Below are 24472 nucleotides of genomic sequence, written 5' to 3'. Positions count from 1 at the left end.
ACTGGTTTCCTATGTGTTTTAGCAGTAGGTGGAGAATGAGAGGCTTAATGTAGAACCTGTGTTGTGTGAGATGCATGCTTTGTAGTTCTGTAGTGAAGGCTGATGCATGTTTATCAGTGTGACTAGCAGAAGGTCGAAATTCATGGACTCAGAGCTGGGTGGGGTCCTACTACTCCACAATAAGCCTGTGCCAAGACGGGCTCACCTCTGTTGTTTCCTCTGGATGTTTGCCCTAATTCTTAACTTTTCCACTTCCACTCTGCTTTTGTTACTATCAACTTTTTGTTACAACAGAGACCAGGTGGGAAATCCCAGGGAGTAAGGAGGCATATTTCAGCTTACAATTTGAGGGGTGCACAGTCGAAGATCATGCAGCCCCAGAAGTCTGGAATGTGAGGAAGGCAGTGGAGGGTGGAATGGGTGTGGAGAGAGGACCACATGATCTTGGGAGGGAGGGAGGGAGAGAGACAGGAAGGACACGACTTACATAATCCACCTTTTTGACTAGATCAACCCTAATTGCATTAAGTCATCACCCATAATCCATCAACCATTAATGTTAATCCATTAACCATTAACGTAACACTTTGAGGTTTCAGTAACAGCACAAGATTGGTGCCAAGTCATGTGCAGTCCAGGACAGCAGCTCTTTCATTGAGCTCCTTATTTTCTTGCCGATGATAGTTACAATCTCTCCCCTTCCTTGATTCTACTCCACATTTGATGTTTGCCTGGTGGTTCTTTGCTGTCAACTCCTAGACTCTTCCTGATTTAGTTTGTTGTTGTCATTCCTACCTTGTGGCTGTGACCTGGCTCTTGGTCTAGACTTCTCATTGACTAGAGGAGTCTCTACACTTAGAGAGGTAAGATGATGTGCATGGGTTGCACTGTCATAGGGGCAGTAGTGTGACCAGAGCCCAGGATATCTGCTCTAATTTCTGCCCTCCATCTGGTAGCCTTCCCCCTACAGTGAGTTGGTGTAGATATACAATTGCTGGACCATTAACAATCAATGCTTGGCCTTCAACGTCAAGAACAAACTTCCATTCTTTGGGAGAATTATTTCATGGTTCACTTTAATTCTCCATATGCAAAATGAAGAGAGCGAAGAAGAAGCTGAGAGACATCTGGCAAACAGTGAAATCTGGAATAAATAGATCAGGGGAGGCCCAAGCCCTTCCTATTGCCAGAGCAGAGAGTGATGGAGAGCATCTGGCCACGTATTGCTCTCATCCAGTATCTGTGGCTGTCTGGTCCTCAACACAGCTGTGGCCGCCACATGGGGCCTGCACCTGGGGTAAATCTTACTGCACTGAAACAAATGGGAATGACCTGAATTCAAAGGCTTGCCAACCAATCAGCATGCTTGAGAGAGGCCTCTCAAGTCCCACGCAAGGAAAGGATTCTAGAACTTGGAAGAACCTGACAGCCATACCATTCTGTGCTTAGGAATTTTTTTTGTCTTTCTAGGAGACTCTAAATCTATGAAGGTGTTTTTTTTAGTTTGTTTGCCTTCCACACCTGCTGGATGCTACAGAAATAAAGTGATGTATACATGATAGATAATAATAAGAAATGTAGCACTTGTCATTTTTTAATGGTGCTATTCATTATTCTTTGCTATAGCACAGGGTGATGGATTTTCATTATTCTTTTCCTAAAGAGGAGAGAAATAGACACTACATGTGCAAATTGACCTGCCACGTGGTCCCTGCCCAGGATGTGTAGTGTCAGACTCTGTTCCCCTTCGCTTCCCACCTCCCACCCCTGATCCCCTAGATACCACCTCTAGAGGGTACAGCCTCCACTACAGGCTGCCCTTTAGATAACATTTCTCTAAGTTCTGTGAGCTGTAAGTAAGAGAGTCCATGTCAACTTAGCCTCTGTAAACTGGGGTTGTTTTATAGTAACCCAGAAATGTGGCCATGGTATCCAGACCTCACAAAGGCCTCAGAGGCAGGACTGACTGCAGACCTGTTAGGAGGCCCAGGGACAACTTTCTCTGTCTAGTGCCTCCTCTTGTCTCCATATGCCTGCTTTGTTCTTTCCAAGGAGACCGGCTCTCTTGCTCCTTAGCAGAAATGGGCAGAATTGTTACACTCCAGGGCCTGCATTGTAGTGCAGCACATTAAGCTGCCAGCAGCATCCTGAATGCTGGTTGGACTCCTGGCTGCTCCATTTCCCAGTTCCCTTGCTAGGTCAGCAGCAGAGCATGAACTAAGTACCTGGGTCTCAGCGCACTCCCCCTAATATAGGAGACCTAGTTGAAGTTTCTGGCTCTTGGCTTTAGTTTAGCCCATTTCCTAGCCATTGAGGCAATCTGTGAGTGAAATTGGATGCAAGATTTTTTTGTCTATCTCTGTCACTCTGCCTTTCAGATAAAGTATTGAGAACACTGTTGTTCTCTCCTTTGTTCTCACCTTCACCTGCTCTCGTCTATAGGAAATGAACCTCACTGGACCCAGGGTCATGCAGAAGCCACTCCAGGCCCAATAACTGTGGAATGTTGGTGGTTGAATCATGACCTTCGGGTCCTTCCTTCTTGATGTCTATGTTGTGGTCAAGGAGATATCTGCAAGATGAACCATTTCCTAGACGTTGTCCAGATGTTCTCCTAGACATTGATCACTGTTTTGTATATTTACAACATTGTAGCACAGTGTCTGGACCAGTCCTAGTCCTGAGTCTCCTGCCTGGAAGCTTGGTGGGTACTAAAGATGGGGGCTACAGCACCTTCTGGAATGGTCAGCCCTGGTTTTCCTGATCCAATCAGCTACCCTGACTTCAGCTGGCGGGGGACCCTTGAGAGCATGCATCTTCTGCTTTCTTGTATCTATAAATAAGCTTTGTGTAGTGGAGAGGGAGCGAGCGCACAGACTGCTTGTTATTTCTGGGACCCGTTGCATGAAATACGGGCTCCCTAGCACAACCTGTCAGAGCGGGCACTTTTTGTTTCATTAAAAATAAAACAGGAAGCCCTTTGAGCAATGGCATAAGAGAATGTCTAGAAAATAACCCTTCTGCTTTTCCAGGGAAGATGTCAGGGTGTCCAGGACAAGGTGGATGAGAGAATTTCTGAAGCGGTCCAGAAAATAAAATTGATCAGACTTCAGTGGCATCAGTATAAGACGTGAGGAAAGAAAATCTGTCTCAAAGCAGAAAACATGTCTGCTCCAAAAACAATAGTCCTAGTGACTAACTGATAACAACTGGCTTGATCTGATTTTTTTTTTTAAAGCACAAGTTGGATATTCTTTTGTTTGCTTTCAAGATTTATTTATTTTCATTGGAAAAGCAGATTTACAGAGAGAGGAGACAGCTAGAAAAATCTTCCATCTACTGGTTCACTCCCCAAAAGGTTGCAATGGCTAGAACTGAGCTGATCTGAAGCAAGGAGCCAGGAGCCTCTTCTGGGTCTCCCACCCAGGTGCAGCCAAGGCTTGGGGTCATCCTTTACTGCTTGCTCAGGCCACAGGCAGGGAGCTGAATGGGAAGTTGAGCAGCCAGGATGTGAATTGGTGCTTGAAGGTGGAGGATTAACCAGTTGAGGTAATGTACTTGTCCCTCAAGTTGGCTGTTCTTTAGGAGGAAGTGGTGGCAGACACATCTGTTTCTTCTTAGGCAGTTAACATGTAATTGCTCAGTCTCCCCAGTGTGACCATCACTTTGTCACTGATGTTGTGGGGGACTCCAAAGAAGCCAATGACCTGTCCCCCATGTCTCATCAAGCCGCAGAAAGCACAAGGTATTTCAGTCTTGCATTAGGCAATGATAGGTGCTAAACAAGCATTGGCCTAAGGAGGAGTGATGAGCACTGTGGGAAATGGAGGGGTCTAAGTGAGTCAGGAAGCTAGCTGAGACCTTGAGGGAGAAGGGGCCCTGGAATGTAGATCAGCAGAGAAAAGTACATTTAAAGGAAGGAAAATAGCAGACAGCAAGACACCCTTCACCATGCTAAGACACTCTTTCTTGATGATCTTGCTTTCTCATTGAGTAAGTTGAGTCCATCCCATCTGAGCTCTTCTCTTTCCTCCATTAAACCTTTGAACCTTCTGTATCCACATGTACCTTTCCTTTATCCTTAGAAAGGAGATTTTCCCTTGATGTCTCCTGGTATAAAGTCAACCCCTGCCTTGTCCTTAGAATTTCAACTGCTCTTGTTCTCAGTGCTGTGGTCCATCCAAAGCCACCTGACCTGTCTCAGGGGTCAAATTCCTTGTTGCTTTCAGGTGCCCTAAAATAACCTCTATATCAGGTGCCCTAAAAATAACCCTTTCTCACTATGTAGTTTCCCTTGTATCACCAGTGATCCCAGTAATGCTGTGTAGTAACCATAGCATCTCAGCAGTACACAGCAACCACTTGTTTATTTTGTTTGAAATGGGGATGGAAGGGGAAAGAGAGAGAGAGAGACCAGCTGATCTTCTGTCCTCTGGTTTGATCCCTGGATGTCTACAATATTAGGAATGTTATAAGCTGAAGCTGGGTGTCTAGGTCTCTTACATGGATGATAGGGTCCCATGTACTTGAGCCTTACTTGTTGCCTCCCAGAATGCACATTAACAAAGAACTGGAATTGCAAACAGAGCTGGGCACTCAGATGTGGAGTATGAGTGCTTTGCTAAATGACTGTCTCAAGCCTGTGGTTTTTACCCACATGTATAGGAGTTGGCTGGGGGGCCACAGATCTAAGCTGATTGCCAACCTGTGGGTTATATTCTGGCCTTGGGTCATTTATCACTCATCCTCTTTGCCAGAAGCTATTCAAGATACTCTCTTCTTATAAGAAAAGGCACCTGGCCCAGCCCACCATCTGCAAGGTGGGAAAGGCGCTTTTCCTGTGCGGGTGGGGAGAGGAAGTGAGCACTGGCTGAGCTCGCGCTTCCCTCATAATCCCCCTTCATTCTGGTTCTTGTGGCAGCCAGACTTCACATTCCCAGTTTCTGCCCTCTCAATCCCCCTTTTCATCACACTCTCTTGGCTTCTGCCCCAGCCATTCCACTGACTCTCCTCTTTCCCCCTGTCTTAAGTCTCATGAGGCAGCTGTAGCAGAATACCATAGAGTAGGGCCACACGACAGAAAGGTGTTGCTCACAGGTCTGGAACTGGGATGCTTCCCCTGGAGTTATGAGCAGATTTGGTGTCTGGTAAGGGTCCAATTCCTGGTGCATATGGGAAGGGGTGAGGCAGCTCTCTGGGGGTCTCTAATAAAGACCCACATCCCCTACATGTGGCTCTGCCTTCCTCACCTCCTCACCTTCCACAGGCCTCACCCCCAGATGCTGTCCCAGCGTGGCTTGTGTTTCTGATGATGGGAAGAGGGGCATGAGCACTCAGTCTGTGGTCCTCTGTGTTATCAAACCTAGCAGATGTGATTCCATGCTCTTCTTACTTTCTCTGTCTCTGCCATTGCCTTCCTCTCAGGTTCCTTTCTCTCTTGAGTCCTATGGCTTCCCCGGGTCCTAGCTGGCCTTCCCTGTCTACTGCTTGCTGTTCCAAGTTCCTTCCTGCATTTTCCACTGCCTCCCCGTCCCCCCGCGCCCCTGTGGTCATGTTCCTAAGGACTTGGCTCAGAGACCCTTGTTTCCTGTCTTGTACCTCCAGATTCCCTGCTTCCACAGTCTGAGACATCTCCTCCTGCCTGGGGACTCCTGAGTGAGCGTCTGCAATAGTCTTGAATTTCAGCCTCTTCACTTCACTTGGATGTCATGCATATCTTGCCAATGAAACATCCTAACATGGAATTGCTGTTTTGGCCTCTGTGTCTTCATCCTCAGCCTTCAGCATCCTTTTGCAGTCTGCACTGGCACCTGCACCATCTTTGTGAATCTCTTATGCTTATCCACTCCCTTCCCTTGGTGGGTTGCTTATTGTCTTCCAAATCATATGGTCAAATGTCACCACCCCGGAGAAGCTGCCTGGACCCTTGTGTCTAAAGGGAGTCACATTCTTCATGCTGCCTTATTTCTTATGTCAGTCTTAGGTTTTTACCAGTTACTGTAATTGGCTATCCTTTTGTTTGTTCTCTCGGATTTTATGATTCCTTAACTAGAATGTACCCCTGCTAGCAGCTCATTGGTAAATCTTTCTAGAATTAATGATCTGGAAAGGACCGTGGAGATCCTCAGGTCTGCTGTTTACCAACCTTCAGCTATGGAATGTGGTGGTGGGGCGGGGCAGGGGGGTCGGACTGTGGCATTCATCCATGGGTTTGAAAGTCTGCAGAGCATCAGTCACTGCTTAGCTGTAGGAGAGTAAAAAAATAACTCACTGGAGTTCATGGAAATTGATGCTTACCCATGGTCAGGGGGTACATCCCAGTGCCCCACTAGATGCCTGAATCCATGAAGAGTATGAAACTGTACATATACGTATTTTACTATACATACATGCCTATGATAAAGTTTAGTTTATAAATAAAGCACAGTAACAGATTAACTGCAATAATTAACTATATGGCTTTGCAACTTCAACATATATATATATTTTTATTATCTAAGCTATGAAATTTCACCTTGTCTATCAACACAAGCATTTTAGGATTTCTCTTTGCAAATCTAAATGGTCAACATGACTGCTCTTGTGTGTTGGGACTGTTGTTACCTGGAAGAAGCATTGTTGGAACATAAGCAGTTGTGGTAGTTGATTGGATTACTGAGGCTGGTCTTTAGTGACTAAGAGGTGGGCAGCATATACAGCGTGCACACGCTGAACAAACGGATGGTTTACATCCCATGTGGTATGGAGGGGAATGGCAAAGCTTTCATTGTGTTACACAGAACAATATGTGGTTTCAAACTTACATTAGCTTATTTCTAGGATTCAAATGCAGAGGACAGAAACTGTGGAAGACAAAAAAGTGGATTTTTGCGACTACTCTATTACTGCTTTCCAAATGATGGCGTTGTAACAAATGCAGATTCACTTGAGGGCTTTACCAAACTTATAGGGCCTTTCAATCTTCATGGGTTTTCTTAGCTAATATATGCAACTTACAACCTGATACGTTTTCTTGGTAAAGTTTGGGAAATTGCTGTTGTAATTCATATACCTTCTGTCTTTGTGGCTGCACAAGTCAAGATTTAGAGGAAAGAAGCTACTTTGTGAAGGTTACGTTCTTTGGTGGAGAAAGGCCTAGAAGAGGAGAGAAGGAAAAGGCCATGGACCTGGGAGCTGTGTGGCCAGGTGCCACATAGCATGGCCATGAGCCAGGTCACACTGTAGAGCGTCCTCTGGCCATGGGCCAGCGAAGATTTGTGCGGGTCAAAGGCTGGTTTCTCAGAGCGTGGCAGTGACTTTGAAGCCTGAAACACAAGGTTTAGCCTAGAGGAGCGTGTGGCCTTGGATAATAGAGGGGTGTAGTGAAGACCTGATGGACAGGGTGGGTACAACAGTGACAGATCAAGTGCCACAAACGGGGAGGACCATGAGCATTTTCAGTTAGGCATGAAGGAAGCACAGATGAGCTGGAGGTCCAGAGCCATGCTTGGATAGGACATAGCAGGGCGACTGCTGATGAGACCCAGAGGCAGGAAGGGCATGGATCAGAAGGGGTGGTATGACAGAGGTGGGAGGTCTTGGGTTCTCCTGGGCCAGATGGTGTTGAGTATATTGGTGCCAGAGCTGGGCTATGACAGAAGCTGGCTTCCCTGCTGTGCCCTGTACCATGACCTCAAGCTTTTGTGGGGTTGAGTCTGCCCTTATCTCTTGACTTGGAGTGAAACACTGGGCTGGCTGTTCTTGCAAGCATTGTTTTGAAACCCTGAGGTCATGTGAGAGCCCTGACGGTTCTTCTCCTCTATGGAGTCTTCAAGTTTGATTCCTTAGCAGGTTAGGCTATCATTGCTGAATGTCCTATTGACTGGCAGGATGGCTTCTGTTTGGCCTGTGGAGCTGGGCTCGTGGCAGCTTAGACAGTGAAGGCTTCTCAGCTATGAAGGAGGCTTGCCCATTCCAGTCTGGGATGGGGGCGGAGGTTGGGGGAATCCACACTTCTCCTTCTGTGGCCTCCCTTAGCAGTGGTTCCAAGGATGATGTCCCACCTCAGGACCAGGCAAGCTGAGCAGCACGGATGGGTATGGCACCCCATTGTGAGCAGGGAGGAGCTAGATGCGTTGACTATAAGCCTTGGATGCCACACTGGACAGCTGGACCAAAGAAGGTTCTTCCTTGGCCCTGAGGTCTTGGTTTCCAGCACTGGCCCATGTTCCACATATGTTCCCAATCCACGACCCAACACCTGCTTTGGCAGTTCCAGAACCGCCTATTTCAGGTTATGCCAACACAGAGAGCCATTTAGGCAGCCATGTTGTTGTGAACAGTTTCCTCCTCAATGCCATGGAGTATCAGAGTGCTTATCTCGTTGTCCGAGGCTGTGTATTAAATGAGGACAGAAATCTGACAGAGTGTCTTACCCAGCGGCTAGCCCCTGGGTTTGCTCAGTATGTGTTAGCTGAAGCTGGCTTTGTGGGGTGATTGAGCCACAGGAGACATCGGTTCTGACTCCAGACCCAGTACTGTTTTCTACCTTGCCATTCATCATGTCCCCAAGTCGGTTCCTAAATCCCTGGGGCTCTAAGGGTCCCTGGCAGCTTCTGTGATCTGCCCAGCCTTGCCCCAAGAATGATCTGGGTCCTCTTGTACTCTGCTTACAGATGCACCAGAGGCATGAGAAGGTGTAGGTAGCACATTGGGTGACTGCCCTGTCCTCAGGTCATGGGTTGGGAAGGGAGCTTGGCACATGGGCTTGGCGTGCGGAGCCGGGCCAGCTCATTGAATCGTCGCTCTGTGCTGGTAGCACCACACTGGTCACCTTGCCTGTAGGTCCCAGCCCAGCCCCACCTCCCAGTTTGTGCAGTTTGAGCTCTTGCAGCAGGGCGCTGGGTGGAGGACAGGGAGATTGGCCAGGGATTTAGGTGAGGCTTCCCCATCGTCCTTCCCTCAGGCCGCGTTCTGTTGTCTTTAACTGGAACTGACGGGAGGAAATCATTAGACCTGGCGGCTCATTAATGATCATCGATTCACTGCCTCTTCTTCCGCAGGTGCCTCGGAGGGTAGAGGCAGGCCCTGATCCTCGGATGAGAAACATCAGCCTTATCCGCTAGGAGACGTGGTTCCTGGCCCTCTGCCTCACCCCACGTCTAGTTCCCAGAGGGAATCAGGACATTGAAACCCACCAGAGGGGTTCTGCTTGCCATGCTTTGTGGTTAGTGTGGGCATAAGGTTGGGATGGAGGAGTCAGCCCTCTGGGTACTTTCTGCTTACAGCACTTAACACCTTGCATCCTGCATGGCCAGCACAGCCGTCAGATATTCCTGAGAAGGGAATATCCTCATCATCGATTCTTCTTTTTCCTCCTCCCTCCCTGTCTCCCTCCAACTCCAACTCCTTCCCCTCCCCCTCCTCCTCCCCCTCCCCCTCCTTCCCTTTCTAACTTCTCATCAGCAACAACTTTGTATACATCAAAGCCTATGCCACTTACTTAAAATCTGTAGGAGGTGGCTGAGACCCTTCAGAAAGCTGGGACTTAGAAGTGATCTAAGTCACCTGATCAACCTTTAGATTAAAAAAATACTATGCATGGAACTCGGGTTTTAAAGTTTTTTACTTTTTAATTTTGCACCAAAATAGACTTCTCTTTTGATTCTGTTTTCCCAAGAACTTTTTCAAACGTCTGGTGTTTCCTTGAACAGGTAACTCGGGTTTTGAGCCTCAGGTCAGCTCCCTGTTGGCGCTATGCTGATTCTTTGGTCCTAGGAACTGATTTTCTCCAAAGCTCTGGTGTAGGCCAGTCTCTGAGACCTGTTGACTGTTACAGCCCCTGGCGATGCAGGCCAGCTGTGTTCCTGACCTCTCCCAGCTCAGAATTCTGCAACAGCCCGGAGAGTTGCCCTTGAACTCCCTGCACGGAGGCTCAGCCTTTCTGCTGGCTCGCGGAGTTGCAAGCAGCTGCCCTGACCTCTGCCTGCTGCCTGAGGCCCAGTGCCCTTTGTGCTGGGCTTTACATCCGTGGAAAGTGTTTCTCTTTCCTGCTGCCAGGCCCAGCAGGAGTCTCCTGCCCATCCAGGATGGTGCTTGATCCTGGGCACCTGCATCCCTATGACCTTGGCTCACTCTCCTAGTGATTATAAGCAGATTTCGGTTGGCCTTACAGGAGTTACTGCAAGTGGTCTCAATTCATAGAAACCTTGGCTTCTTGCCCTGTGGAAGTGACACAGGAAACCCAAGTCTTTTCATATCATACTGAGTATCCTATAACCAGGAAGGCAGAGACCCCCTTCACCACCCCCAAGAACAACTTGCATGCCAAAGGCACATGTAAATGACTTTGGGGTGGGGTAGGCTCGATGAAAATCAAATCGATTTAGATCATGATTTGAATCACTAGTCAGGAAGAGTCGATTAAATCAATACTTTCTCTTCAAACCTGCATTCGTTTTTGATATCATTTTAATGCACAGCCTTCACAACCCTGACAGAGATGGATGTGGTTTTCATTTTTAGAAGTTACATACCATGCATTTTTAAGCTGTGATTTATTTTGACATTTCCTTGAATCAGTTTTGCAGCCACGTCTGAGTCTTGAGTGATGACTTGGTTATTTTATTTACCAAAGCTAATCAAACAAATGTGTGTAATTTTCCCAACAAAATAAGCATGTGCACGTTTGAATGTTTAACCATTTTTCGCTCTAAATGTGAAAATGTGTTTTTGCTGAGATAAATTAAACTGTTTCGGGCAGATCCACCCCCAAAACACTTGTAAAGCTTATGGTTGGGAATTAACGCAATCTTTTACCTCCCCCCTCTGCTTATTTCCATTTTCGAAAAGAAAGATAAGCTGTTCTACTTTGGTAGGAAGTAGCAGCTACCTTCTCGGTTCCCTAGTGATTTTTTTTTTAAGTTGATATCAAATTACTCTTGCCTGGAAAACACTCTTGCTGTGTGTGGAGAAGAAATCGCCGTAATTGCAAACTTGATATTTGTCTTCATCATTGTTGCGAAGCCACACACTTGACTTCCTGCCAGCTATTGGCGTGACCTTCACAAAGCCTTATCAGCATCTTCAGTGATTAATTGAGCTTTACCATATCTGAGACAAATCCTCTTCGTGGGGAATTTGTTCTCAGACTATTTTTTGGTTTTGTTTTGTTTTCGCAACAAAACATTTAGGATCAGATCTGGCTTTAGATACCACCACGTGGTGGGAAGGCAGGCTGTTACTCCATCCCTGAGCTCGGTCTTGGGAAAGTTGGGAAGTACTGCTTGTCTCTAGTGACCCAGTTGATGGATTGGAGTCTGGATTTTACTTTTCAGAGCCGGCTTCTGGCTTCAACCCCGGGACTTACTTTCGTAGTACACAGGAGTCTTAAGAAATCTCAAGGGAAATGCAGGTTATAGAAAAGGTACACATGGATTCCAAAAAGTTTTGCTTTTTTTTGGCACCAAGACCCATCTTGCTCCTCCATTTTCCACAACCTTTTTGCAGTGCCCTTGTGCAGTCTCTACCTGTTGAAAAATTGAAGACCTCTATCTTTCAAGCAGAAATGGCTAACTGCTAGTTTTTGCTTTTATTTATTTATTTTTTCTTTTTTTCTACTCCCCGGGACTTGGACACAAGTACAAGGTTTACTTGTTTCATCTTCCTCGTGTCAGTGTAACCGAACAGTATCTTGCTGTTAGGAAGCACATCTTCAACGTGAAAAGTAAGAGCCTTGCAAAGGTCACAAAGCTTGCGATGAGAAACCCTGTCCCTTGGAATTCCCAGGGCTAGGAGCTTCTGCCAGAAATGTTTCCTGGATTTGGTTATTTCTCTGCTTCATCATCCTGTCTGTGAAGTAATGATCTCTGAAAACTGTTCACCATGAATAAGCATCTGCCTCCTGTCCGTTTACAGCTGCCTCAGTGGGACTGTTACAAAGCTACCACATACCACATATTTCTCTTAATAGGGATGCCAGGTGAGCAAAAATGAGAGAATGCCAGTTAGGTCTGAATTTCCAACAATGAGTAGCGTTTGTAGTGTAAGGATGTCCCTCTCTGCTCTGTGGGACATAACTCATGCTGAAAAACCTGTCTATTTGGAATTCAAACACAACCAGGTGCCCTGGGTTTTAGCTGGCAACCTTCTTCTCCCTGGTGTTCAAAACAATGCATCTTGCTTGATTTCCCATGCTGACCCCAAGGTGCCGAGTAATTATAGTCCAGTTCTCAAGTGGCCAGACAAATTTGGGGTAATGCTTTTCCTGCATATATTGCTTTCTGTCATTAAAACAATGCAGTCCGTGGAGTGTGCTCTGATCATGCCCCCCGCACTCTTCACGTTCTCCTTTGTTGCTGTATTCCTTTGAATCCACATGCTGACGTGTGTCTCAGCCAAATTGGACAGGGACCAGCTTGCAGGGGACCAGCCAAACCCAGGGAAGACCAGCCACCATCTTCCCTGAGAGCACCAGGAGTGGTCAGTGTCTGGGGGTGGCCACTAGAGGGAGTACCTGCGATGCAGGCTCCGTGATAGAATTCCACAGCACACAGAATGGAGAACCTCCATGACTGGATGCCCTGCTTTTACTGGCTCCCAGGAGCCTTACTCCCAAGCCTTTATCCCTGCATGCACAGCCCTCTAGATGGAGGAGACCCTCTTGCCATCCATTCTCCCCATCTTCTGACATTGATCATGATCTGTGGCACTTGGTTCAAGCAAGCTGATGTCCTTCAACACCAGGTGCTTCACCTGATCTAAATATCAGGGCTTATTTCTTTGTTTCCTACAGTTGGACCTCTTTGAGCCCAGTTCTCGGTGTGGTACCTTGCCTTCCCTCCAAGCCCAAGGAGTAGCATTGCCTGAGATGAGGCACAGCCAAGGGATCGGAGCCTCTGAGGGTCCTGACCTTATGGCCTCCTGGCTGGTCCTGCCCTTTGGTGCCTGGGCTCTGCCGGACCTGGGTTTGGCTCCTGGCTTTCTCACTTGCTCATGCTGGTCCCTGAGGACCAGCTCTGGTTGCTGTCCAGCCTGGAGACTCTTGTCTGCTCCGCTCTGACCTGAGTGAGCTGCCTGCCCCCAGGGCCTGAAGGTTTTTCTGTTTGGGGTGCTCTGGCACGACTAACCCTGGGAAATCTCCCATCAGCCCGGGTGGTTGCACAGTGAGTGAGATCCATTGACTGGGCATCTGGTGGAGGGGGAGAGGAATCTTTGGTAGGCGGAATCCACGTAGGAGGGCTGCATTGGGAAATCCAGGTTTATTTTGAAGCCATGCAAGGGGCTCTAACTGTGGAGGCCATTTCCCAGTAACCTTTAAAATGATGGGGTTTTCTGAGAGGCCTGCGTTTTTTCTAATTAAGGGGAGGGCTGTTGAGGATGGGGTGAAAACCTGACTAGGTGAACAGACAACGGTCTCTGGTTACCAAGCCTAGTTAGCATTTCCAAAGTGCTGCATTAGCGTTAGCCTGGGAAGCGGCCCTGGAGGATCCTTGCCATTCACTTGCTCTCCTAATGAGCTCACCTCTCCCTGCCTGAGGCTGAGCAGGATTTCAGCTGCTGTCCCTCCTGACTAGCAGGCATAATTGATCCTGGGCTGTTGTCCAGCCTCCTCATCTTACCAGCAGCCGCGTCCCTCTGGAGCTGGCCTTTCCTCCACACCACCACTGCCCATTCATTTTCATCCTGAGCTTCCACCTCTAGCGCATGGCAGTGTCCTTGACTTCCATTTGGAGCGTTTCTTCTTTTCAGTAGCCTGCCCTGGTCTTTTTCTCCCAGACATGGAATGGGGCTGCCCACCTCTGCGTGAAACCCAGTCTCCCTGGAACCCAGCCTGAGGTGATCTCCAGTGGATGTCTCGGCTGGTGCACCAGAGCCTCTTCGCCAAGCCTGTAATAGAAAATCTATATATGTGAGATATGCAGAATGTTCATGGAACATGCATGTGACACATGGATTTCAATGTTGTGGGCACCAAAATGAAGTTCTTTGAATTGCCTCGTTCTGTGAACTGCTTAAAGAACACTGCTCATTATGGGCCTGATGGGAAAACAGAAGAGACACAACTGCATTGCTAATTATAACACAAAATCCAGAGGTGACAAATTATGTGAGAAATGTGTGTATTTTGGGGGAGCCTGGGGACAAGGTGGTTTAATTAGAGGTAGATACAGAGGGAAGTGAAGATTTCTGGAAACTCTGAAAGGGGACTTCTTGTGTGCTTTCAGTGTCATTGTTGATGGCCTAACTGTTGCTTAGCTATTGGTAAGCCTTGTTTGACAACTTGGGCTTTTATCTGCCTCAGTTAAGGGATTTTTGTTTTTCAGGGAAGGTTTGGAGGTTTGTAGCAGGAGTGCAGACGGGGAAAGACGTGTTTAACGAGAGTAGAAAATAAGTCCGGGGATCAATGAAGGGAAGTGTGGGGCAGAAGTTAAACAGGGAGGCACGTAGCAGCTGAGCTGTGAATAATGAACGGTGGAGATGTGTATTGGATTTTGTAATCTCCTTGAGAAATGTGGGTGAAAAGAAATAATGGGAAGACCACCTGCTTTTCGTGGCCTTGAGCTTGTCACAGAGCCTGAACTCTGTGTGCCGGTCTTACTCATTTGTGAATTGGTTCCAATAATGCCCACTCTCTTTTCATTGTGGGAATCAAATGAGACGGTGTTTGGAATGGCTCCTCACACTTTCTGTAGTATTTAGTACACCAAAGTTGTAATTACTATAAGGATTGTCATTGTACGGCTTGAATTATCCTTATCTGATGTGCTAGGGGCAGGAGGCCTCTTGTGTTTCTTAGTTTTTCAGCTTTTGGAATATTTGCTTATACGCAGTGAGACATCTTAGGACCCAGATCTAAACATGAAATTAATTTGTGTTTCGTACACTCCTTATAACCTGAGGGTAATCTTGTGCCATGGTTTCTATAGTGTTGTGCATGACAAAATATTGCATTATGTGGAGTATTTCACTGTGGCACCACCTCGTTGGAGTGTTTCAAAGTTCACCTTTCAGAGCAGGGCTGCTTGTCCTGTACTAATTCAAGTGGCAACAATGGTCAGTGATATGTCCCCTATAGCGTCTGTGAGTGCCGTTGTCACAAGTGATGGAGCAACTTCCCACAATACCCAGTGCTTGTGTTGGACCCTTGCAGCAAAGCTGAGTATCCCTGACGGTGGCTGGGGCTTATGGTCATGCTCGCTGGTTCATTTCAGTGGAGTTGGTTTACACTTTTTCCAGAGCAAGTGTTGCCTCTCTGGATGGTAAATTACATGGGTCCCTGTCTCTGTTTTTTTTTTTTTTTTTTTAGTATCTCTATCAGTAAGACAATGTTATGGCATCATACATGTTTTCCTCTTTTCCCAAATAGATTATGACTTTTTGGGGGTCATGTGTGTGTGTGTGTGTGACACACACATTCCCGTGTAGTACCCATGCACTGGTTAATGTTCTTCCCATAGTGACGTTGGTGGTCTCATCCTGCAGAGGCCATCTCTAGGGCTTGTCCCCTGCCCCTGTTGGTGACCCACGTGGCTGGGACTCTCCAAAGGATGGTGACTTAAGAGATGAGGCGTTCGTAGCAGCGGAGCTGGCTGTGAAGTGTGCAGCCGGGTGTCGGGTGTGGGTTTGCCGCCTGGCCTTTCCCTTGGGACATACGTGCTTTGGGGGCCAAGCTATGAGCCTCTCTGAGTCTGTTTTTCTCATGCAGAAAATGTGCTTAATAAAATAGGCCTTGAAGGCTTGGCTGAGGGATGGCTTTGAACCTGAAGGAGTTCAAGAGGCACTGTTCTGAAGTTTAGTGTGCTTTTGTATGCTGATTACTTGGCAGAGAGCAGCTGTTCTGGCAGGGGCTTCTCTGAGCCCTCCTTATCTGCCTGATGATGGGTCCTCCAGAAGGTAGCCGGTGCATCCTGTCCTTCCCAACCCCCAGATCAGCAACCTGGCAAGATGAGCGGCATGATAGGGTGAGAGAGTGGCAGCTGATGGCGAGCTCGGGTGGACTTTCATAGGCAATCCCCTCGCCTCTCGAGAACCCATTCCTTTTCTTTCCCCTAAGCTGCTTATGTCTCCTCTGCTCTTCCCCGAGAGAGCATATTAAGCTTCTGCATCTCACTGGATCTGTGGGTTCTTGCCTTTCTTACCTGGAGTGCCCCTATGCACATAATCCATTTGTGCATTTTTTCTTCCTGCTCGTCTGTCAACTGTCTGTCAATTCCACAGATTCAATTATTGACCCCTTAGAGGGGCCTGGGAACAAGTCTTGCCTTCTCTCTGGCACAGGACTGACTGGAGGGAGCCTCCATCAGGGCAGTGACTAGTGTCTGCGGGCAGTGTCTCATCCCTGCCTCCCCACGCTCAGCTCTCTGCTCCAGCTCTCTGGTGCCCAATGAGCTCCAGCACCACGTCTGTTAAGACAGCTTCCAGCCATACAGATGGATGACTGCATTTTTTCATTCTAGAATCACTTATTGACAAGAGCATTAGGCACTGTGTGATGCTCTAGGAATTCGCTGCCAAGCAGCCAGCTCGTAGACCTGCTCTCTCTCATGGTGGTGGGAGTGGCTGGTAGGCTTCTTCGGAGAGATTTTCTCTCCCGCATCGAAAAGGTGCCGCCAGAGTGCCAGAACCTGGCCTGCAGGGAGGGTGTTTTTTACCAATGGCTTTGAACTTCCTGCCTGCCTTGAAGTGAAATCACTTTATTCAGATGGAATATTTGTAATTCAATAATCAATTCAACAGTGAAAGGGAAAGGAACCGTATGCCAACCCTGGTGGAGTAAATCATCTTGAAAGTATATGAGAAGCAGCAGCCCCTAATAGCTCTTGTAAACATGCTGTCACTCCCGGGGTTGGGCCTGGGCCAGTCTTGACTTCTCCGTTCCTCCAAAGCGTTGTGGTATCTGGCTGCGGCACATGCTGTGCATCAGACAGGAACTGCTCATCAAACGCTAAGCTCCCCTGAACCTGGAAGTTTCTAGGTCAATCAACACACCTTTTAGGAGTAGCTTCTAGATGAGTGGAGGCTCAACGATGCGTGAACCATCTTTGCACAAGAATGACAATGGGATGCTGTGAAGATACCATCACTTGGGTTCAAGGTTACTGCCCCTTGTTAGCCTTATGTCACAGATGGGGAAGCCAGCACTTGACGGTCAAGTGACTTCTGCAGGGTCACACCATCAGGTTTGCATCAGAGCTTGTTTGGGGTGGCTGACATTCAGTTTCCTGGTACCGTCAGGTGTAACTCTAAGTCTGACGTTCCCTCCTGCAGGGACCTCCAACCCTTTGTGACCTAGCTCCCCTGCACCTGCAGCTTTGCCCTCTTCCAGGTCTCTGCTGGTGATGTAAAACCCAGAGATGCAGACACGATTAATATATAGTTAAAGTAGTCAGCATGGAGTAGGACAGATGGCCCTTGGGTGGCCATGGAAAGAAGGGTTCACCACTCCTGTCCCCCATATCGTTATCAAAGCCACTGTCATCTGTCTTTTCTCCTCTGGACCAGGCTGGTGGTCTGTAGCTGGTGTCCCTGTGGTTTTCTGCTCACAGAAGCTGATGGTGAATTTATAACATGAGTCTGATCAAACCCAAGTGCATAACCCCGCAGCAGCTGTTTGCCACATTAGAATAAAAGGCACGGACCTTCTCTGATGCCTCTAACACCACACTCCTGCTGGTACCTCCCTTTCTGACTTCATCTCCTCCTGTTCTTTGCTTCCCCTGCTGGCCCCTGACTTGTCCTTGAACTGAGAGCATGACTGGTATCAGCTTTGCAGTTGTTTTCTGGCAGAGAAGCTGGCTGACTCCATCCTTCCTTCACTGTTCAGGAGTGCCTTTCCTTGCATCCTGCCTCAGGGCTATTGCCCCTTCCTCTCTAGACCCTGACTTTGCACAGGACCTTGCTCTCAGTTTCACGTGTTGCCACAGTGACTTACTTTTGAGCAAAGGACTTGCATTTTCATCTTGCAAAGGGTGGTATACATGCCAGAGTCCATTCTGCCCCTGAGCCTGGAGATACTATGCAAAGTCATTTTCCTGCTCACTTGGTCCCCTGAGGCTAAAACAATTCCTGCACACCATCTGCATGCAGAAGATGTTTATATGCATTGCAGTATCATGTTTATAACTCACGAATTTGGAGTGCATATACTATGCCAGGCCAGACCTGCTAAGAACCCCATGGAGTGAGCCCTATTAATAGGTTCTGCTTTGTAGAACCAGACCCCGGAGCATGGAGTGGATGCCTATCTTGCCTAAGATCCTACAGCCAGTTAGCATGGAGGCCTTCACTGTTTGAATCCAAGATCATAAGCCCTTAAGCACCTGCTGTCATTCAGGTAACTGGGGCAAAGTTTTGCCTGCAAAGTTTGTGCTCTGTTTACCCAACGCTCTGTTGTTTGGGAGCAATAGCCATCAACATAGGGCTGAAAAAAGACTAAATAAACAGGGATGTCCTGAGAGGTCACAGCAGATGCACAGGGCCAGTGTCTGGTGGCCCGGCCTTTGGTGGAGCCTGTCTCTCATGGGTATTCTCTCAGGCGTAGTTTCCCTCCTTGCAGAACATAGCAGGTGTGTAGATGTGAGAGGGGACCAGATGGCCTCAGAGACTCCTGCAGCTCCTGTCTGTACACACCCCAGGCTGCCTCTGGGCTCTCCCAGGATGTGAGGTTGTGAGTCTGGTAAGTGGGGAAAAACACACAAGACAGCCTCTTCCAGGCAAGCCCAAATAAGGGTTTGTGAAAAGGAAAGAACACAAGAGAAGTCAAGGAGGAGAAGAAGAGAGAGAAGAGGCCAGCAAACCACAGGAAACCTTAAAGAAAGAGAGAGTCTGGAAAGGCACCCAGAGAAGAAAAACAGAGCAAGAGCAGGAGCAGGAGTAGGAGGATGGACATCTCTGCCAACTCTGTGAGTGTGAAAGTCAAGGTCGGTGGAGGGAAGAGGTTGGAAGCATGGAGGAGAACCTGCTTATTGCAGGCCGAGCTTCTGCCCTACCCTTTGTGTCTGCTCTCGTGCTCCATGGCGGAGGCTGAGACCAAACCTTTGCTTTCACATCCCTCTCTGCCCAAGTGGTCTCTGTGTTTCTGCACGTGTGCCCCCATCCTGTCTCCTTTTCTGGCCTCTCCCAGTCTCCTTCTCTCTCTCTCTCTCTCTCTCTCTTCCATGTGTGAGTGGCCCCTGCAATGTAGCCACACTGTCTGATAGGCACTCTCCCAGTGGTTGTGAGGTCAGCACCTGCAGCTTCATGCGTGCGAGGCCACACAGATGCACTGGGCCCTGGTCCTGTGTTCAGGGTCTCTTGAGATGCCCCCTGACTCTTCAACAGACAACTTATGCCTTCACTTTGCACAGGGTGCTGTAAATCCTCTAGTCCATCTTGTCCAGAGTTAGGAACACCTGCTGTGGGGCCTGAAGGAGCTGGAAGCTCTTAGAATTCAGAAAGGAAGCTCAGTAAGAGCAAGGCAGGTCCAGGCAAAAAGGAGGGATTCAGGATGCAGATTGGGGAATGCAGGGCAGATTCCAGGGGCCAGGTGAGCCCAGCCATGCCATAGGAGACAGGGGAGGAAGGGACAGAGTATCCCAAGCCTCAGAGCCTCCTGGGAGTTGGGCTGCATGGACTACCCCTCTGCTAGGGTGTTCAGAGAAAGGAGCCGGAAGGACTGAAATGAGGGTGATGCCGTTTGACACCAGATTCTGAAAGATTCTCTGTGAACCCGTGACTTCAGATCCCAACTGCTGTCATCAGAGCTGCTCCTCCCCATTGCCCTCCAGATGCTCCTGTGTCCTCATGACTTGGCTAACAAAACAGCTGAGAAGGTGAAGTTCTGGGGAGAACTCAGATTCTGCTTTTTAAGATTTTATTTATTTACTTTGAAAGTCAGAGTTTCAGAGGATGAGGGAAGGATGGAGAGAGAGAGGGAGAGAGGAGAGGAGAGAAAAGGAGAGGAGAGGAGAGGAAAGGAGAGGAGAGGAGAGGAGAGGAGAGGAGAGGAGAGGAGAGGAGAGGAGAGAGAGGAGAGGAGAGGAGAGGAGAGGAGAGGAGAGGAGAGGAGAGGCGAGGAGAGGCGAGGCGAGGCGAGGAGAGATCTTCTAACCTCTGGTTCACTTCTCAGTTGACTGTCAGAGTTGGGGCAAACTGAAGCCAGGAGCTAGGTGATTCTCCTGGTCTCCCATATGGGTGACAGGGGCGTAAACATTTGGTCCATCTTCTGTTTTTCCCAGGACATTAGTAGGGAGCTAGATCTGAAACGGAGCAGCCAGGACTCAAACTGATGCTCAGACAGGGTGCTGGCACCCCAAGTAGAGGCTTTGCTTATTATGCCACAATGCCAGTTTCAGGAGCAGACTTTTGATGGGCTCCTCCTTGGTTGACCTTGGTTCCACTTTGATTTTGTCCAAGGTGGCCCTGTAGCAGTCTGCTGAGGAAGACACTTGACCCTTTCTGCTCTCTCAAGCATGACATCCAGGCCTGAGCAGGGCCAGCCTCTGCATCTCTTCCCTATCCAACTACCTAGACTTCCCGGCTTGCAGTTTTGTAACTGGCCAGAGGCTCTGGGGTTGTCCCACCAGCTGATGACATGGGCATTTGCCTGTGGACTGGACTTCTGATGCACATGGAAACGCTAGCGACTTCAGGAGGGACGATTTCAAATTGGAGCAGGAGGTAGAGTTCACAGTGTCCCCTTAGTTCACATGGTTGTGCCAGCTCCTGGCTCTTGGATGCTTGCTTACCAGCATGCTGATATGCTACAACAGAGCGTTCTTCAAGCTGGAGGGAAATGGCTGAGTCACAAAGCCCTTGGAGCCTGAATATAAGCATGTTTGATTTAGTGTAAAAGGAGCAGGTGCATGAAGAGGGCCTGTATATCAGGGGCTCTCCCTTGACTCTATCAGCATCTCTGTTGCTCAGGACCAGAAGGATCTGCACAAAGTCTGGATGGTTCCATCATTTCTGTGTTCCTTCTAGAAGAGACATTGCAACTTAAGGTCCCCTCTACAACACCTGAATGGATGCCATATAATACATGAGAACTGGGTGCACAGAACTGACTCTGTGACAGTCCTGGATGGATGAGTGCATGGTGGGACATCCCCAAATGAGGTTGAGGTGGTCTTGAACAGGAGTTGGTACAGGAGTTGGCACTGCCATTGGGTGATTAGCTTCTTCGGGTTATTACTTATGGCTCTACGTCTTTCCAGGGGTGCTTGGTGATGCTCTGTGGGGCAAAAGAGGTGGTATCCACAGACAGTGAGAGGATCATGTTTTGCAACAGGTAGATTAAGCCATGCTTCTCTTTGGCACTGCAGCTCGAGCCAGCCAAGCTTGATGCATTTCTCTCTCCCCATGCCCCATCAAGGTGCTTACTTCTCCCTGAGCGAGATTGTCCGTCACCCATCGGGATCCGGGAGATGGATTGCAGCAGTAACAGGAACTGAGCAGGATTAGATAAAACCGAGGAGCTATCACACACAGCAGTGGACAGTCATTTAAAAGGAAATCCATCTCGACGATAGCCAAGGCTGCTCAGGGAGAAAAAAGGACATCTTCCTGTGGCAGGTGCAGACTCCAGCGCTGTCCGTCAGGTCTAAGGGCAGTGGGGGCTCTGCTGTACCGGGAATGGGGTGGGAAACCCTGGGTGGTCTCACATAAGTTCTCCCAGGGTCGGTGATATCACCCGCCTGGGTCCAGGCTCCAATTCTACCACTGGCCGGCTGCCTTCTTCACCAGGGGTATTATGCTTCATGTTTTGGAGCCTCTATTTCTCCATTTGTAGAATGAGAATAAGTATTTCCCAGAGCAGGCATTGGCACATCAGTTAAGACATTCCTTGAATGTCATTTCAGAGTGCCTGGATTTGAGTCTTGTCTTCACTTGCAATTCCAGCTTCCTGCCAATCAATGCACACCAAGGGACACAGGAGGTGATGGCTCAAGTGGTTGGGTGCCTGCCACCCAGGAGAGAAACCTGTATTGAGTTCCTAGCTTTGGCTTCCTGCTGACCCAGTCTTGACTATTGTGGGCATTTGAGTAGTAAATCAGTGGGTGGAAGATTTTTCTTCATGTCATTGCCTTTCAAATAAACAATCAAATAAAGGGGGAACATGAATAGAGAGTGCAGTGTGTAAGGAGGATGAGTGTGATGCTCATAGGGCAGGTTCACACTCTCCAACCTGTCTCTAACAAATATGTGATAAACAGGTGTCACCTTCCATGGGTGGCCATGTGGTAAACTGCAATTTTAACGCTATTTCTGAAATAGTGACTTTTTCTTGTTTCTCTCTCTCTCTCTCTCTCTCTCAAATAAATAAATAAATAAATAAATAATGGTGATGGTTGCAGTATCTTATTTCCTGTTAAATAGCTTCTTTGAGATAGGTCATATATCATATGCTCCATTTACACAGAATGTAAAGGTGGGGGCGGGATTTGACCAGTAGTTAAGTTACTCTGTGAGATATCTCCATCCCATATCAGAGGATCTAGTTGGAATTGCCACTTCTCTGCTGCTGACCCAGCTTCTTGGGAAGCAGGTGATGGCTCAAGTTCTTTGATCCCTGCCACCTGCCTAGGGCACTGGTTTGGGCCAGGCTTAGCCCTGGGTGGTATGGAAGATCTCTCTCTCTGGGCTTGTCACTTGGGATATTATCCTACCTCTGTCATGAGCCGTATCTGCCTGGTAAAATTCAGAGAGGTGGAGCCACTTGTCCCATGTCACACAGGAGTTTGAGTCCTTTGATTTGTCTGCTTTTCCACCTGCTGGTGGGCTGAGTGTTCGGGTTGCCTGCAGGCATGTTTTGTAAATGGTGGGGCATGCATATGTTGAACCTGTAGAGCTCACCATTACCACTTGACTATGATGCCTTGCCCACTTTGGTTGGCACGTGATTCTGTGATTAGGCTGTGGTGAGCAGTGTAGGGCTATCACAGATCCCCAGGGACCATTGTAAAGCTGGCGGCCCTGTGAGATGTGTGGCAGCATTGGCTCAAGCCCGGGGTCCTCCTTGCAGTCCCTCTCCATCACTGTGCTGCCTGCTGTTAGCTGCCAGGGATGGAGCTGTGGGTTTTACCTATTGCACCTAATTTGCTTTAAATCCTAACCACTCTCCGTTTCAGGCAGGGACCACTGATGACCAAGAGCACATGGTGATTAATTCGGGTTGCGGGGAGGTTGAAGGAAGGGAAGAATCTGCATGGAGACACAAAAAGGCTTTTCCCAGAATGACTCTCCTTACCTGGGACAAGGAGAGAGGCATGATGCATCAGGTCTGTGTTCTATAGATCCTGGGGACCGGAAGCATCAGCCTGTAGTTGAAATAGACAAAAGAGTGGGTGCTGGAGGATCCCTAAGTGTGGTCTTTTCTGGTAAGATCCAACAGAACCCCTCAATTCTGCCTGCCACACTGAAACTGAAAGGTCCTTTGTACCATTGATTTTGACACGTAAACAGCCACTCTAAGCTGTTCTAAAAGCTAGCTAAAGAGCCTGAGGGGATTAGAATAGATGTTAATTTTCCGACCATTTTCCCCGGAGGAATCCCTTTGGCTTCAGAGTAGTTGTTGGAGATGCATGTGAGTAGAGGACAGGAAGAGCAGGTTTTGGCCTAGGGTCTGAAGTGTGGAGAGCCTGACCCCAGTGCCCTCTGGGCACCAGCTGGGGGCCAGTACTCTCACGGAAGTTTGACGTGGAAAACGCCTGAAATAATGGACCTCAGAGGTTGGCTCTGGCTCCAATGTTCTAGAAATCTCCCATCATCCACGAGTCTCGTCCTTGCTTGGCCCTTGTAAGTAGACTCTTCAGGAGGCAGGGCCAAGCTGTATGGACAAGAGACCTTTTACATTTGATTTGGTTTTTGCACACAGTAGGAATTTAACAGCAGATTGTACCCGGTTGAGTTTCAATCTTCATTCTCACCAACCTCAAGTGTTTGCAGCAATTTATCCAGAGGAGAGAGCCACTACTTGCCAGTCGGGACACAATATCCATTCCAAATTTGCGAGGAACCTGCCTTGAAATATGCCATCCTCCTCCTCTCTTGCCATCTGTGAGGAGAGACTGCCCGACAGGGAGGAAGTGAGAGTGAAGTGAGAGTGTTTTGGAAGTTCCCTCCTGTGGAGTTGCCTTCACAAAGCTTTTCCATCCAGGCAGAATCACACTGGTACCACCAGGCAGGAATTCAATGTATTTTTAAGAATTGACTGAAGTCATTTGCTTGAGGTGCTGTATTAAAATGCTGGGGTGGGTTGGGGAGAGGGTGGATGTCCATAGTGACCCTGTCTTCTGGGAGTGTTTGGCGCACTGTTGAGTGTACGCACTTGGAGGTGGATGAGTGGGTTGGAAGATACGGTGAGGTGTACTTGGAAAAGAGGCAGGTGCAGAGAGGGTGCAGGACTTGGTAAGGGGCAGGAAACCAATCCTAAAGGACAGGAACATATGTTTTCTATCCGCTGGTTCATTCCCTGGTTGGCTGCGACAGCATGGAGGTAAGCCAGACCAAAGCA

At 48.3% G+C, this 24472-nt stretch overlaps 1 protein-coding gene across 2 annotated transcripts in view; it reads left to right on the top strand.

Moving 5' to 3' along the window:
* The window catches only part of GALNT14 (polypeptide N-acetylgalactosaminyltransferase 14), a 195019-nt gene that overhangs the window by 42727 nt on the left and 127820 nt on the right, over positions 1-24472 (top strand). The gene's annotated exons all lie outside the window — the stretch shown is intronic.

This window comes from Ochotona curzoniae, unplaced genomic scaffold (genome assembly GCF_017591425.1).
Source record: "Ochotona curzoniae isolate NIBS_2020 unplaced genomic scaffold, NIBS_Ocur_1.0 contig_883, whole genome shotgun sequence".
NCBI classification, from domain to species: domain Eukaryota; kingdom Metazoa; phylum Chordata; class Mammalia; order Lagomorpha; family Ochotonidae; genus Ochotona; species Ochotona curzoniae.
The sequence above is the reverse complement of the archived record's forward strand: the minus strand, read 5'-3'. Positions and strand labels throughout refer to the sequence as shown.